Raw genomic sequence first — 17,439 nt, 5'->3', positions numbered from 1 at the left:
CTGGGAATGTAAATTAGCACAACCTCTCTGGAAAACAGCAGGAATACTTCTCAAAGAACTAAAAGTACATCTACTATGTTATCCTGCAATCTCACTACTGAGTACACAAAGGAAAAGAATTCATTATGTAAAAAGAACACTAGTATGTGTGTATACATTACAGCACAATTCACGACAGCAAAGATATGGAATCAACCGAAGTGCCCATCAATTGATGAGTAGATAAAATATAAGATATATATATTTCATTTAGCATAGACTATTATCACTAAATTTTTTTAAATTATTGCTCTAACCATAGTACCATATACATGGAATACTATTAAATACATAAAAATGAATGAAAAATTTCTTTTGCGGCAACTTGGATAGAACTGGACGTCATAATACTGAGTAAAGTAACCTAAGAATGGGAAAACAAATACGGGTACACAAAGGCATACAGAGTGGTATAAGGGACACTGGAGACCCAGAAGAGGGGAGGGTTGGATGGGGGTGAGGGATGAAAAAATACCTATTGGATACAATGTATACTACTCTAGTGACAGGTACATTAAAATCCCAGACTTCACCACTGTACAATGCATCCATGTAACCAAGACCCACTTGTACCCCAAAAGCTATTAAAATTTAAAACAAACAGACAAAACGATTTTTAAAAAGGAAAATTAAAGGACATATATGTTTTATGGAATAGTCTCAGGGCCTTCTTGCATCACGAAAACCAATCACAGTACCAAAAAGTGCTTTATAAAATAAAATATTCAGTTGATATGTAGAGAAAATAAAAATGGACTTGCATGCAGTAGAGTTAGAACGATAATTTAAAAAAGAAAAATGTTTAGTGATATTAGAATATACTCACAAAATTATATTCCCCATGAAAAGCAAAGAACAACACAGAGTAGTTGGTTCCACTTGTCTTAAAAATTATATATTTATAGGCCGGTGCAGTGGCTCACACCTGTAATCCCAGCACTTTAGGAGGCCGAGGTGGGCAGATCATTTTGTCAGGAGATGGAGACTATCCTGGCTAACACAGTGAAACCCTGTCTCTACTAAAATTACAAAAAATTATCCGGGTGTGGTGGCGGGCACCTGTAGTCCCAGCTACTCGGGAGGCTGAGGCAGGAGAATGGCGTGAAGCCGGGAGGTGGAGCTTGCAGTGAGCTGAGATCATGCCACTGCAGTCCAGCCTGGGTGACACAGTGAGACTCTATCTCAAAAAAAAAAAAAAGATTAAAAAATTATATATTTATATATTTGCATGTGTGTATATTTATACGTAATACTTATTTTTGATCATATATTTCATGAAATATATATATGAAAAACCTCACAAAATTATGCACTATAATAGTTGAAGTAATTTTACAGATGGTAGAGTTATAGAGGATATTATTCTATTTTTAATTTTACTTTATTTTCCAAATTTCCCACAACATGCTTTTTTCATTATAAAAGTCACAATAAACTATGACTTCTATTATTTAAAAAGCTACAAAACTGAAGATCTTTTTAAAATTACTCTAATTTGTAGATCTTCATGAAAATATGGAGGAAGACTCATTGATTAGACTTGTTAATTATGTTTGCATCATAGTACTACTACTAATTAACAGTATGATGTTAGATATATTGCTTATCTTCTCTGGGTTAGTTTTACCATCTAGTAATGTGAAAAAGTAATGCCTATGCCTTAGACTCACTATGAGAAATAGCGCTCACGTCAGCAGCACATATACTGAAACTGGAACGGTACGAAGAAGATTAGCATGACCCCCACTGCGAGGATGATATGCAAATTCATGAAGCGTTAAAAAAATTAAATAAAAAAAGAATTCTTATGATAAATTAAAATGATTGAAAGCAAGAAACTTGCAGAAATGTCTTTGTTATACTATCTTAAAAGGCAGGGATTATATAAGTATTTATAAAATATCCAGCAGATTTTTAATGGAGTAGCTTCAGCTAAATTAGAACAGGTTTTGATTGCAAACTCTAAAGAAGTCTCTATCAATATATAATCAGAGAACAGTAAAATTACTATTTTGAAACTGACCTTGAGGCATCTCTTCCATCATTAATTCCAGTCTTCCTTTTCCATTAGTGAATGTCCAACTTTTCCCTGCACACTTTTAACAATGGGACTCTCATTCATTTGGCAGTATTAGGATAGAACTATTAGTTTTTTTTTTTCCTCTGTTAAGCCAAAATCCATTTATCTGTTCCTTTCACTCTACATCCTGCTTCTTTCTTCAGGATCTAGATAAAATACGCCTGATCCAAGAGTCACACGATAGCCTTTTCAGTTTCTAAAAACAGCTATCATTTCCCCTCTCTACTAATCCAGATTATTATTCACTTTTTCCCCAGCTAATCCTTGGAAAATAAGGTTGCTAGGCCCCTCACTTTCCCCTGGAGCACACACACACTATATACTTATGAAGTCGAGGAATCTAAGCCTGAATACAATTTCAACCAAGTTTCACTAGCATAAAACACAGGATTCCACCTGCCTAGCTGCCTTAATTGATTTTAAAATCATATAACGTTGTAGGAGTCCTATCATCGGTTGTCTTAAATGAACATTCAACACGGCACACTGAAAAGGTATTGGCCTTGAAACTCAGAGATGTAGGGTCCAGTACAGTGCCTGGCACGTAATAAGCACAGTAGTCCCCACTTATTCATGTGGGATGCATTGCAAGGCTCCCAGTGGATGCTTGAAACCATGGACAGTACAGAACCCTAGATATACCATGTTTCTTCCTATACATACATACCCATGATGATATTTAACTTGTAAACTAGGCACAGTGAGAGATCAATTACGGTAATAAAATAGAACAACTATAATAACATACTGTCATAAAAGTTATGTGAAATCAGTCTCTCTCTGTCTTGAAATATCTTATCATATTATACTCACATTTCTTGAGCCTACATGTTGAGTTGAAGGGAGATGAATGACATAGGCACTGTGATGTAGCTATAGGCTACTATTGACCTTCTGACAACACATCAGAAGGAAAATCATCTGCTTGGGGTGATTCTGGGTCCTCAATCCATGTAGATGTCGATAGTTGGATGTCAGGAGCAGACAATGTTGATGACTGATGGGTGAATGGGTAGCATACATATGGATATGCTGAACAAAGGGATGATCTGTGTCCAGGGTGGGATGGAACAGGACAGTGGGAGATTGCATCATGCTACTCAGACTGGCTTGCAATCTAAGACTTATAAATTGTAGATTTCTGGAATTTTTCATTTATTATTTTTGGGCTGCAGTTGACCTCAGGTAACTAAAATCACATAAAGGAGAAACACGGATATGGGGGATCTACTATTTTCAACAAATTACGGCTGTTATTGTCATAATTACCACTGTAATTATTTAAAAACGCTTAATATTTTAGATTTGTAATCACTAAGCCCTATTTTCCTGAACCTGTGTAACACATTTCGTTTTTTAGAAATCTGGGTAGAACGTTCATCTTTGTTAACTGTATTTTATGAGAATTAAATTGTCTTATCATAGTAACCCTGTTAAAAGCTTTATGGATTGTGATTCAGCGTGAAACCATATGTTCTTTCCCTTCCAGATCTCTGTCACCTGTGCATGCTATGAGCTGTTCACTATATCTTCAGTCAAGCCACAGATAAAAATGTTGACTGAAGCAAGTTCAAAGTCTGAGGCACATGTGTTGCGCATCACCCGATGTGAAGAAGAAAGGAATTGCTTATAGCCGTGTATACCTGTGTCATTTGAGAAATGGCAGACTAAGCCATTTTTAGTCATTTAATTTTTAACCCTCTGGGTCACTACATTTACCTAAAGTTGCACTTAAGGTTGTAGAATCTAAGACCATCTGAAAATTGTCATTGGCATTAGTTCTTGTTTTTTTTAAAAAAATATAGACTGAATCACAACTCAAACTTGTGAACTCTATTAGTATATCTGAGCAGTATAATTAATGAATTTCAGTTAATTTTTAAAGACTTACTCTGTTCTAGGCCCTAAGCCAGAGCCTGAAGAAGTTCACGGTCTAGCGAAATACACAAATATATAGATATATCATCGTATGTATGTTATGAAGTATTAAAACAGAGGCATTCATGACTGTTTCTAAAGTGTCATAACCAAATTCCTGGCCACATAATTAAAAACATTTTAGAGCTGGCAAATATTTTATAGATTATCAAATCCAATCTTTTAATTATATCCAGAAACTGGCTCAAAAAAGGAAACCAACTTGGCCGGGCGCAGTGGCTCACGCCTGTAATCCCAACACTTTGGGAGGCTGAAGCGGGTGGATCACGAGGTCAGGAGATCGAGACCATCCTGGCTAACACGGTGAAGCCCCCTCTCTACTAAAAATACAAAAAAATTAGCTGGGCATGGTGGCGGGCGCCTGTAGTCCCAGCTACTCGGGAGGCTGACGCAGGAGAATGGCGTGAACCCAGGAGGGAGAGCTTGCAGTGAGCCGAGATCACACCACTGCACTCTTGCCTGGTGGACAGAGCAGGACTCGGTCTCCGGAAAAAAAAAAAAAAAAAAAAAAAGAAAAAAGAAAAAGAAAGAAAAGGGAACCAACTTGCCCAAGTTCACATAGCTAACTGATGGACAAAAACTCAGATGTTTAGTGCCTATAGAAATGTCCTTCCCCTATCCTCCCCTTCACAATGTCCTCCTGCACCAATAAATATGTACATTTGTTTATATGTAATGGTAGACTATCCTAAGAGTCATCTTTCTGAAGAATCTTATAATCCAGGATTGAAGGTATGGATACAGAATAAATAAGAAACGTGTATTCTATTGAGTCTTTATCCCTGAATATATCTAAGGAATTAAATGTACATGCTCGTGCACAATTAAATTCCCGTACATTCCAATATTAGCTTGTCATTATTTGTTTTTTTCCCCCTCCTCCATGGAATATAGGGAAGTACAATAACACCTTATTAATTAAGGATTAATGCTCATTCATTTTTAATTAATTCATCCCACAAATATTTATTAGCTTTCCACTATCTGAAAGCTCATTTTGAAACCAGAAAGGTTCCCTGGTCCCCTTTTCAGGGCATGCGATGAGGGTGTGGCTTGCTTCTTCAGTGCCCCACTGCTCAAACCTCTAGGGGAGCATACAGACAGGCAGGTTGTGGAGCTCCCACCCCACGGAAGTGTCTGGAGGTAAATGTTTACAGCTGAGGCCCCAGTGGGTGTGGGTTACAGGGTGCTAACTTAGTTTAGCCATCTATAGGCAGCTTGTGTTAACCAGCTCAATTACACCCTGTACATTGTCACAAAGACAGAGGACTTTCTTTATCCTGGGTTCTTGCCTTGGTGTTCCAGAAGAATCAGATCACACCTGGGCTTGGAGAATGAGTTCAAGGTTTTATTGAGTGGAGGTAGCTCTCAGCAGATGGGGGAAGCCAGAAGGGGATGGAGTGGGTCAGGTCGCTCAACAGCCTGGGCTCTTCTCCGACTCCCCCAGCCAAACTCTGCCTCGTTCTGTGTCTGTAATTGATGGGTTCTTGGTCTCACTGACTTCAAGAATGAAGCCGCAGATCCTCATGGTGAGTGTTACAGTTCTTAAAGATGGTGTGTCTGGAGTTTTTTCCTTCAGATGTTCAGATGTGTCCGGAACACATCTTTTTTCTGGTGGGTTCATGGTCTCACTGGCTTCAGGAGTGAAGCTGCAGACCTTCGCGGTGAGCGTTACAGCTCTTAAAGGCAGCGCGTCTGGAGTTGTTCTTTCCTCCCATCCGGAGTTGTTCATCCCTCCTGGTGGGTTTGTGGTCTCACTGGCTTCAGGAGTGAAGCTGCAGACCTTCACGGTGAGTGTTACAGCTCACAAAAGCGGCGTGGACCCAAAGAGTGAGCAGCAGCAAGATTCATTGCAAAGAGCAAAAGAATAAAGCTTCTGCAGCATGGAAGTGGACCTGAGCAGGTTGCCGCTGCTGGCTCTGGCAGCCTGCTTTTATTCCCTTATCTGATCCCACCCACATCCTGCTGATTGGCCCATTTTACAGAGAGCTGATTGGTCCATTTTGACAGGGTGCTGATTGGTACGTTTACAATCCCTGAGCTAGACACAGAGTGCTGACTGGTGTATTTACAATCCTCTAGCTGGACGTAAAATTTCTCCAAGTTCCCACTAGATTAGCTAGACACAGAGCATTGATTGCTGTGTTTACAAACCTTGAGCTAGACACAGAGTGCTGATTGGTGTGTCTACAAACCTTGAGCTAGACACAGAGTGCTGATTGGTGAGTTTACAAACCTTGAGCTAGACAGAGTGCTGATTGGTGCATTTACAATCCTTTAGCTAGACATAAAGGTTCTCCAAGTCCACATCAGATTAGCCAGATACAGAGAGCTGATTGGTGCATCCGCGAACTCCGAGCTAGACACAGAGTGCTGATTGGTGCATATACAATCGTCTGGCTAGACATAAAAGTTCCCCAAGTCCCCACCTGACTCAGGAGCTCAGCTGGTTTCACCTAGTGGATCCTGCGTCAGGGCCACGGGCGGAGCTGCCCACCCAATGGGTCGATGGGACTGGGCACCACGAAGCAGGGGGCAGCCCCCATCAGGGAAGCTCAGGCCACACAGGAGCCCACCACGGGGTGGCGGGGGGGGGGGCCTTGGGCATGGCGGGCTGCAGGTCACGAGCCCTGCCCCGTGGGGAGGTGGCTGAGGCCTGGCGAGAATTCAAGAGTGGTATGGGCAGGCAAGCAGTGCTGGGGGGCCCAGTGCCCCCTCCACAGCTGCTGGCCTGGGTGCTAAGCCCCTCACTGCCTGGGCCTGTGGCGCTAGCCAGCCACTCCGAGTGTGGGGCCTGCCTGAGCCCGCGCCCACCGGGAATTCACGCTGGCCCATGAGGGCCGCACACAGCCCCGGTTCCCCCCAGCGCCTCTCGTTCCACACCTCCCCTCAAGCAGAGGGAGTTGGCTCCAGCCTCAGCCAGCCCAGAGAGGGGCTCCCACAGTGCAGCGGCGGGCTGAAGGGCTCCTCAAGTGTGGCCAGAGCAGATGCCAAGGCTGAGGAGGTGCGTAGAGCAAGCGAGAGCTGCTCACATTGTCACCTCTCAGTTCCACCTGTCCATGGGCTGCCTGTGTGCCGGCATCTGTCTTGTGCTCTTCTGCCAGCATGCTCCCCTCAACATCCTCTCAATGTCCAGCCACTTGTGTCTTCTTCAGCTGATTTGTTCCTCTCAATGTCCAGCCGCTTGTGTCTCTAACTGCTAGGATCTTGGGGTTTTTACAGGTACAGGATGGGGCGTGGCAAGCCAGGATAGTCTTGGGAAATGCAACATATGGCCAGGAAAACAAAAATGCCTGTCTTCACCTAGATCCGTGGACACAGGCCCAGGGGTAGAGCCCTAGCCAGGGACTATGGCCTTCCTCACTTCCATATCATTTAAAAGGAGCACAACCTTCCCTTCTCAGCACTTCCCTTGTCCCCTTTGGTATCACTTTGTAAGATAAGATATAGAGTAACTATGGTAGCAGCCCTAAGGAAGTCCATGTGTCTTGGTAGTACTCTGCTCTTTGTGTTACAATCAAATGTATCATAAAGCCTAATAACAGATGAATATTCTGGATACTTACTCTTACTAAGAACACACAGGCTACTGCCACTGTTCTAGGGTATCTGTGCCACAATAAAGTATTAGTGAAGCAAATATTTATTGGATCTTAGTGTGTGAAAGAAACTGAGATATGTGGTTTTCGTAATATTTTCTGATTTGGCACTCCCAGCTTAATTGCCCACTAGTGATTATAGCTGAAAACCTGAGGTTGCTAATGCTGAGTAATTTATTTCAGGTCATACAAGTAAATGAAGGAGCTAGCATTTGAACACAAGTCTTTGTGACTTCAAAGCCTATGCTGTTTCCACAGAACTTTCACAATGATGTGGAATCAAAGGGTGGTGACAACCATCAGAGTCTAAAATCGGTGAGGAAAGCTTGGAAGGAGTGAGTTCGTCACTGAATTCAATAGTTTTCATTTGTTTAGGTTTAACCTGTATGATAAAAACAGATTTTTTTATAAATTGGAATATAAACATGTGCACTTTCCTCGAGTATCTCTAAGTGCAAGATTCTGCACTGAAGCTGTGAAATTCTGCAATTGATCATTTTAGAAAGCTATTATTCACTATTGCTGTTACTGAGAATGATTTTTTACTTCATTTTCTGAAGCTTCTCTTTCTGTATGTTCAACATGGGCAGTTATACACAAAGTCATTTACTATACATTTTGTTGTTTTTTAATTTTTTCACTGTGGATGGTTCTGGTACTGAGTTTATCTCCTGTTAAGCACATTTCTTCTTGGCCATGAAGATGAGCCAAATTGCCTTAGCTATTTGGTCTTACCCATGGTGCAACACTTACAGAAGTTTCTCCAGGGAAATTATGCAGCCCTAAGCAGCTCCGGATCTTTTAGCCCCAAGTTTCCTCAAAATAACCTGGACCTTTTCCACACTCTTCAGTTCCACCTCACTGGTCCTTGGACGAGTTGTGTAAGGTTTTTGAATGACCTTGATCCACTCTGATTTGAAATCACCACAGGTATCAGAAGGAAAAGCTGACAGGGCATTATTCCCAAGTAGGACAGATCAACTCTAAACTGACACAGGCCCCATAGGAAGGGCTCAATCTTCTGTTTTTCTTACTGGGTGGCTTTTTCACTCATGATGGGGAAAGGAATTCTATCGAGAATAGACATCCCCCTGGCTCTTTCTTAGAAGAGGTCAGAGATGAAAAAGCAAGAGACAGACTCCTAATCGTTTACTTCCCCAAAAGCGAATTTGCAGTATAGACAGGAGACTAAAATGGCAAGGACTTCAGTTAACAGTGCAGCACCAGGCAGTGGGGATAAAATAATAAATAGGATTCCCTCCCAAAATCAGTAGTTAAGCACCATTTCAATAAACTTATTTCTCTAAAGTAGTGCACATACCAGGAACGGGGAAAGGAGTACTAGGGGAGCTGAAAATGGGACTCAAACCCAAACCCACAGAGCTAGGCAAAGTTCTGACTTCAAATACCTATGTCTACTTGTCGTCAGATATTATATATTTTATTTTTAATCTAATAGGCATTTATGTAATACTTGCTATATGCCATGCTTTATTATAAGAGCTTTAGAAACATTTGGCCAGGCACAGTGGTTCATGCCTGTAATCCCAGTGCTTTGGGAGACCAAGGTGGGCAGATCACAAGGTCAGGAGTTCGAGACCAGCCTGGCCAACATAGTGAAACCCCATCTCTACTAAAAATACAAAAAATTAGCTGGGGGTGGTGGTGGGTGCCTGTAGTCCCAGCTACTGGGGAGGCTGAGGCAGGAGAATTACTTGAACCCAGGAGGCGGAGGTTGCAGCGAGCCGAGATGGCGCCACTGCACACCAGCCAGGGTGATAGTGTGAGACTCTGTCTCAAAAAACAAAACAAAACAAAACATTCATTTAATCTGCATATTAAACCTATGAAATAGATACTATCATCCCTGGTCCCATTATATGGATAAGGAAACTGAGGCACAGGTAATTTGAGTAACCTGCTCAAGGTCACACAACCAGGAAGTGGCAGAGCTGGGTTTTGAACCCAGAGGCCATGCCCTTATTCCTAAAATAGGAACCTGATCAATAAATCCTTTAAAAGGAAAAGTTCCTGTGACCTGGTCAGGGGTGGCATGGGAAAGGAAGACTTGGAAAGACTATTTGCATTTTGCAGTGCTGAAGAAGTACAAGAAGAGGGCATCACTCATTCTCTGGTCTTGGTCTGTAGGAAAAGGAGGACCCCAAGAAACTGCTGGAGCCACAAATACGGCCTGGGCCATGTGGTGCAAAAGCCTGTGTGGGGCTCCTGCCAAGACACCAAAATAGCTTATTCATATTGAACTTTTTAGTCTAATCCAGGCCCATCATAGACCTTGGATAGTGCCAATTTCTAAAGAAGATAACATGTAAATAGTCCTTTCTCATCTTAAAAGTAATTTTTGCAGATAGTAGCTTCTCTTGCCACACTTCTCCTCTACACGCAGAGAGAGGATAGATGACAAAGACTCCCTCTCTCATAGAGAAGTCCCAAACTACCCTCACACTGCCAGCCTTTCAGAGGAAATGAGAGAGAGAGAGCAGCCGGTCAAACCAGAGACAGAATATCCTTTTTGTTACCTACCTTCCCTAATCCAAAAATAACTAGACCCCCCAATAGCCAGGAAACTTGAAGAACAGAGACAGGAAAAGAGGAAAATGCGTTAATTTCATGAACTAGAAAACACTAAAAATTCAGGCAAGGATTACCACACTGAAATAAAATCTCCATGGCCCTTCAATCACCAAACCATCTCTACAGCAGACCGCCCTTTTAAATATTTGTTTTGTATTTTTCTTTCATTTTCCTCACCCCCATTACCCAGAAAATAGAAATAGGTGAAATACTACTTGCATGACCTTGAAAAAAATCTCCCACACTCTTTGAGTCTCAGTCTCCTTGTCTGTAAAAAGTGAATAATCTGACCCCATAGGGTAGCACTAACTGATGGAAGCACCTGGCACAGGGCCTGTTTCATAAGGAATGCTCAATATAGGATTCTCCTTCTTCTTTTATTTATTTATTTATTCATTTAGGAGGAGTCTTGCTCTGTCGCCATGTTGGTGTGTAATGGCGCAATCTTGGCTCACTGCAACCTCCATCTCCCGGGTTCAAGTGATTCTCCGGCCTCAGTCTCCCGAGTAGCTGGGACTACAGGCACATGCCACCACACCCAGCTAACTTTTTTGTATTTTTAGTGGAGATGAGGTTTCACCATGTTGGCCAGGATAGTCTCGATCTCTTGACCTGGTGATCCACCCGCCTTGGCCTCCCAAAGTGCTGGGATTACAGGCATGAGCCACCACACCCAGCCAGCTTCTCCTTTTTATTAACAAAAGCAGCTTTTGAGCACTTGCTTATCTTCCTAGCTAGCTTTGTGATCTTGCATATGTCATTTAACTTAGCTGAACCTCCATTGCCATCCATAAAAATCAGTGTAAAGAAATGAAAGGATTTATCATTTTGAAAACCAGAATTTCTATGAGGAAGGAGGCTGTGTTTGTATTTATAAAAACAAAAAACAAAAAACGCTTTGATGATCTCTGGTGTTAGCTAATTGGCATCATGGCTTCCAACAAGAGGGACAAAATGCTCTCTATGGGACAAGTAAACTTGAAATAGAGAAATAAAGAAAATACCTGATGAGAGAAGAAGGGGAAGAGGGACAAGAAAAGACACCCTAATGGGGTTAAAGGTTTGTGAAGCTCTGCAGTGGTGGGGTAGCTGAGGATGTTGTAGGAGCAAGGTTTCTTACTATTCTGTTTAAAGTTGTTTGCATTGCTTGGACTTGAAGCTTTCTCTGTTTCACCACTACATCTTACAGATAGTCTAATAAGGATATTTGTTAGGAGTGTTAAACTTATGGAATTTGAAGAACCTGAGTTCCAAGTGTAGGTCAACAAAGATGACCCAGGACAGAGCAGGTGCCCAGACATGGAGGTGGTCATGAAAGCAGAACCTTGGATACATCCAGAGAAGTCCTGGCTGTCTGCAGGCCCAGGCAGGTGAGAAGGGAATCTAAAGCCCATGTTACCTAGATTTTTCAGACGCAAGGAAGATTTCAGCTGAGAGTACAGTTACTGGAGGATAATCATATGAACTTAGCACGTAAATGACTTCACATCCATCTCAAGTTATATGGCCTTGTAAGTGCTCTCCCTCTCTTTGTTCCCTCCTTCCATTCTTTGTTTCTTGTGGTCTTTATATCTTGCTTTTAATAAAAATGCTGTAGTTTTACTTTGGAGTGCATATTTCTATGTCGTAGTCCAACCCACATTATTCCAAAGGGGAAATATTAGCTCATCTGTTCCAACTGCAGTATCTTTCAATCTCCAGAAAGCATATATGTTTTTTACTTTTAAACCACATCATCCAGTGAATATTCATCTATGTAAAAGTGATTCATTATCACCTTTCATTTTTACTATCCACTATCTTATTGTTCATTACCATCTAGAGGCTGGTTTCTCACTTTTGTCCTTGGATTTGCAATTTTTATTGCCACTGCAGACTACTTTTCATATCTCCTTTTACAGTTTCTGTGTTTCTCCATAACCATCCCTCTGTGTTCCATGATCAAGTAAAGTGGCAGTCACTAAATTATTGGGAAATCTCTATAGCTTCCCATCACTGGTGATGTTGGACCATATAATCTGCTCACTCTTTTCAGTGAGTCATATATTGAAAAAGATATATGGGTATTAACACTTCAGTGTCTGGCGGATTTAGAGATCAACTTCCTGTTTATTATCAACTATTATCTGTGTTGATTTTGTAATTCTCATTTTCTTTCTGTCTCTAGTTCTATACAATCCTGTTGCTTAGTTTCTTGTGCCACTGCAAAGCTGTTCCTTCATCTCGATTGTCAATACCTAGATTTCAGGTCCTCTGCAAACCTCTCTTCTTTCATTTAATAAACTCATTTGGTTAGTTCCCACTATACAAGAAAACAAATTTCAGGCACCCTGGAATTTCTCATGGACTCTTCTCTAAAATACTCACCTTGGGCCGGGCACAGTGTCTTATTCCTGTAATCCCAGCACTTTGGGAGGCCAAGGCAGGCAGATCATGAGGTCAGGAGATCGAGACCATCCTGGCTAACACAGTGAAACCCCATCTCTACTAAAAGTACAAAAAATTAGCTGGGCGTGGTGGCGGGTGCCTGTAGTCCCAGCTACTCGGGAGGCTGAGGCAGGAGAATGGCGCGAACCCAGGAGGTGGCGCGTGCAGTGAGCAGAGATCGTGCCACTGCACTCCAGCCTGGGCAACAGTGCAAGACTCTGTCTCAAAAATAATAATAATAATAATAATAAAATAAAATAAGAAATAAAATACTCACCTTGGCCAAATTATCTGCCACCAGTCCCTACTTTTTCCCCACCCTACCTCAAAGTTGTAAATAGTTGATTAATGATACTGTTCAATTTGGGAACATTATCAATTATTATCACTGGTCCACAAAAGGCCCTTCCTTTATTTTATATATTTGTGTATTTTCTTTTTTCACAATGTGTTATTCCCACTTGTTTGCATGTGTTCATACAGTCGTTTCTGCTGTAATGCTTGTTATGCAACTGTGAATTTGTTTTCATGCCACTGACAGAGCAAACAATTTGAGTATAATGTAAAATTTATGTTGTGTGGAATTCTGTCCAGGAGAAACACTAGGTGAATTCAGAAAACTGTACCCTAGTGATTGGAGCACCAAAGAAACATAAACATTCAAAAAGCATAAGTATACACACTCCTCAAACGGGTACTAGCTACCTTGATTCCCTGTGTGTGTTAGGAGCCATACAAATATACATCTGGTGCTACAACTGAATGAAAGTTTTCATATGTACATATTGTAACATATATGTACTTTAACCACTTAACGTATATAATTGTGCTGCAGTTTTTATTAGATTTCAAACTTTTCAATGTCACAGGAAAATATTTTTTGATCCCCAAACACATTGTTTTCACAAGTACAGTGTTTTCTACTGCATGCTTTTGCATACCAAGGTGATTTTTAGAAAAGAATAGGTTGCTTTATGAAGAAATGACTATTGGTTTATACACACATATATTTAATTTATGAAAATTAAATTATGTATAAATGTCATTCTGTTTCCTGCTGGGTTTTTTTTTATCTAAGTACTATGCTTTTGGATCCTTCAGTGTTGTTATTTATGGTTTCTAACCACTACATGTCATTCTTCTATATTTTACCCATCTACTCTCCCATGGGTAGACACCCACTCAAGTTATTTTCAAATTTCTGCTACTAAATAACATTAAAATAAAATTTAAAAAAAAACCTGTGCAAACCTTCTTCTGGCTCCTACATAATACCTTTCTTTGGAATAAATACTCAGAAGCAGAATTGCCAGATCATAACATAAGGAAACCTTTACTTTTCCTAAAGAGCACCAGCATAGTCACAAAAAGGTATATGCTATCAAAATACCAATAATATTCTTCCCAGCAGTAGGAAAAAAAGTCTTAAAATTTGTATAAAACCACAAAGGACCCCAAATAACCAAAGCAATAGTGAGCAAAAGGAACAAAACTATAGGCATCAGATTGCCTGACTTCAAAATATACTACAAAGCTATAGCAACCCAAACTATACGATATTGGTATGAAAACAGAGACATAGACCAATTAAATGGAATAGGGAGTCCAGAAATAAATTCATGTATTTACAGCCAACTGATTTTTGACAAAGGCACCAAGGACGTACATTTGGGAAAAGACACCCTCATTAATAAATGGTGCTGGGAATACTAGACATCCATATGTGGAAGAATGAAACTAGACCCCTATCTCTCACCATATATAAAAGTCAACTCAAGATGGATTAAAACTTAAACATAAGACCTGAAACTATAAAATTACTAGAGGAAAAGAGAGGGGAAATGGTCTAGAACATTGGTCTAGGCAGAGATTTTACGATCCGGCCTTCAAAAGCACAGGCAACAAAACCAAGAAAAGACAAATGGAACTATATCAAACTAAAAACAGCTTCTACACAACAAAGGAAACAATCAACAGTGTTAAGATACAATCAGTAGAATGGAAAAAAAAAAGTTGCAAAGTATTCCTCCAACAAGGTACTAATATCTAGACTATACAAGAAACACAAACAACTCAACAGCAAAAAAAAAAAAGTCACTTAAAAATGGGCAAAGGATCCGAATAGAAATTTCTCAAAAGGAGACATGCAAATCACCAGCAGGTATATGAAAAATGTTGAAATTCACTGATAAGAAAATGCAAATCAAAACCACAATGAAATTCATCTCACTGCATTTAGAATAGCTATTATCAAAAACACAAAAAATAAATGCTGGCAAAGAAGCAAAGAAAAGGGAACTTTTATACACAGTGGGAATGTGGATTCATACATCCATTATGAAAAATACTATGGAGCATTCTTAAAAAACTAAAATTAAAACTACCATATGATCCAGCAATCCTACTACTAAGTATTTATCCAAAGGGAAATCAGTGTATCAAAGGGACATCTGCACCCCCATGTTTACTGCAGTACTATTCACAATAGCCAATATATGGAACCACCCTAAGGGTCCAACAATAGATAAATAAGAAAATGTTTATATATACACAATGGAATACTGTCCAGTTATTTAAAAAGAACAAAATCCTGTCATTTGCAGCAATGTGGTTAGAAGTGGAGCTCAATAATTTAAGTGGAATAAGCCAGACAAAGACAAATATCATATGTTCCTACTTATACGTGGGAGCTAAGAAAGTTGACCTCAGGCTGGCACCCTGGCTCACACCTGTAATCCCAACACTTTGGGAGGCCAGGGCAGGTGGATCATCTGAGGTTAGGAGTTCGAGACTAGCCTGGCCAACATGGCGAAACCCTGTCTCTACTAAAAACTAAAAATTTAGCTGGGTATGGTGGCACATGCCTGTAGTCCCAGCTACTCGGGAGGCTGAGGCAGGACAATCTCTCAAACCTGGGAGGCAGAGGTTGTGGTGAGCCGAGGTCATGCCACTGCACTCCAGCCTGAGCAACAGAGTGAGACTCTATCTCAGAAAAAAAAAAAAAAAAAAAGAACATTGATCTCATGGAGATAGAGAGTACAATGACAGTTACTAGAGCCTGGGAAGTAGTGGGGGTGAAGAGAGATTGCTTAATGGATAAAAATATACAATTACATGGAAGGAATGAGTCTCGTGTTCAGTAGTACAGTAGGATGACTGGTTAACAATAATTTATTGTATATTTCCAAATAGCTGGAAGATCTGAAATGTTCTTATTAAAAATGATAAACATTTGAGGCAAAGGATATCCTAACTACTCTGATTTAATAATTATATAGTGTATGCAAGTATCAAAATATCACATATACTCCATAAATATGTACAATTATTATGTTTTGATAAAAAATAAGGCACCCACTAGTCTAACAATGCAAAAGCATGCTTATATCTCCAGCCTTACCCAACACTCAAGGTTCTTAGCATTCTAATTTTTGCCACCTAATGTACATTCCCCTCTGCCATTTCTTCTTGTTTTCATATCCAGTTTCAGATCACCTGTGATTCTTTTGACTCTGCCTTACTCCTGAGGCTCAGTCCACAGTGACATTTATTCAGCTCTGACATTCACATTTTTTTTCTGCATGTTCCACACCCATCCTATGGTTATACTAGATTCCTCAATAAATATCCCATCAGTTCTATCAAGCCCCAGCTGCCTGTCCACTCATTCAGCATAGACTCTCATATCTAATTCTGCCATCTTATTTATTCTTTCTGCTCTAAGCAAAACTTGGATACTACCACATGCCTGTCCAAGCTCCCTGGACTTTCCTAACTATATAAGTATAAATAATTCCCTTCTTCCACAAAACCTGACACACATTCATTACTTTTATTCCCCTTTGTTTCTTTATTAATAGTATTTGTTCACATATTTCTTTTACTAAGCGGATTCTGAGCTATTTGAGGGTAGCGCATTTGTCTTTGATTCATCTTTATTTCTTCCACATTTAGTAGGCTCTCAAAAACTCTCCCCTGAGTGACTGAATGAGCAAAAATGAGTAAATCAAATGTTATTTTGTATCAAGTGCCCTTAAGTAATCAAAGTTTGCAACACCCAATATATCAGTCACAATTTAAAACTCTTTATTAATATAGAACAAAAAATAAGATAATTTTTAATTAAAAAACTGTTTCTTAAAACAAATTCATGAAGGAGATTGATTATTTGTCGCCTTTTTATTCCAAGAAGGTGATGTTTTATTAATTAGCCTCTCTGGTCTATAACTCTTTTCTATAGTTATCATTCTGCATATCAGTAAAACTGGGATTTGCTAAAATGAAATATAATTGATAATCAACTCAGAAGCTAATTCTCATATCATTCTCAAGTGAATTCCATTTGACTCAATTTATCCTTTTCTTCCTCAGAGTCTCTGAGATAACTTTATTAAATGTTAATATAGAAGTGAGGAAGGATTATGGCTATGCATTATATGTTACTCTAAAATTGTTTGTGTAATTGGGGGCAGGGTGCTAAAACTGGGACTGTCCTGTGTCCCAGAAATCTCTTCAGTCCTAGGAAAATTGATGGTCATCTTAAGTCTCAATGCTCTCCATTTATTGCAATTTCCTAAGCAGGTATTCAAGATCTCCTCTGCTTTAACTATGACTTTCTTTTCTGTTGTATTTTCAGCAGCTCTTCTTGTAATCTACTTTCTAGGCAAACTGAACCATAGCCTGATCTTTACACATGCAGTGGTTCCCTTGCCTGCTGTAGTACAAGTTCAAATTATATGGATTTGGATAAAATGTTATTTTTCC

The 17,439-nt window shown here is 40.0% G+C and overlaps 1 non-coding gene across 1 annotated transcript; it reads left to right on the top strand.

Annotated features, from left to right (window-relative positions):
- The first annotated feature begins 1,720 nt into the window (after nt 1–1,720).
- On the top strand, nt 1,721–1,828 carry LOC115830516. The gene has a single exon (XR_004026068.1). It is a non-coding gene; the product is annotated as a U6 spliceosomal RNA (small nuclear RNA).
- The last annotated feature ends 15,611 nt before the right edge of the window (nt 1,829–17,439 follow it).

This window comes from Nomascus leucogenys, chromosome 15, assembly GCF_006542625.1.
Source record: "Nomascus leucogenys isolate Asia chromosome 15, Asia_NLE_v1, whole genome shotgun sequence".
Classification (NCBI taxonomy): domain Eukaryota; kingdom Metazoa; phylum Chordata; class Mammalia; order Primates; family Hylobatidae; genus Nomascus; species Nomascus leucogenys.
This window is presented reverse-complemented; position numbering and strand designations above follow the sequence as displayed.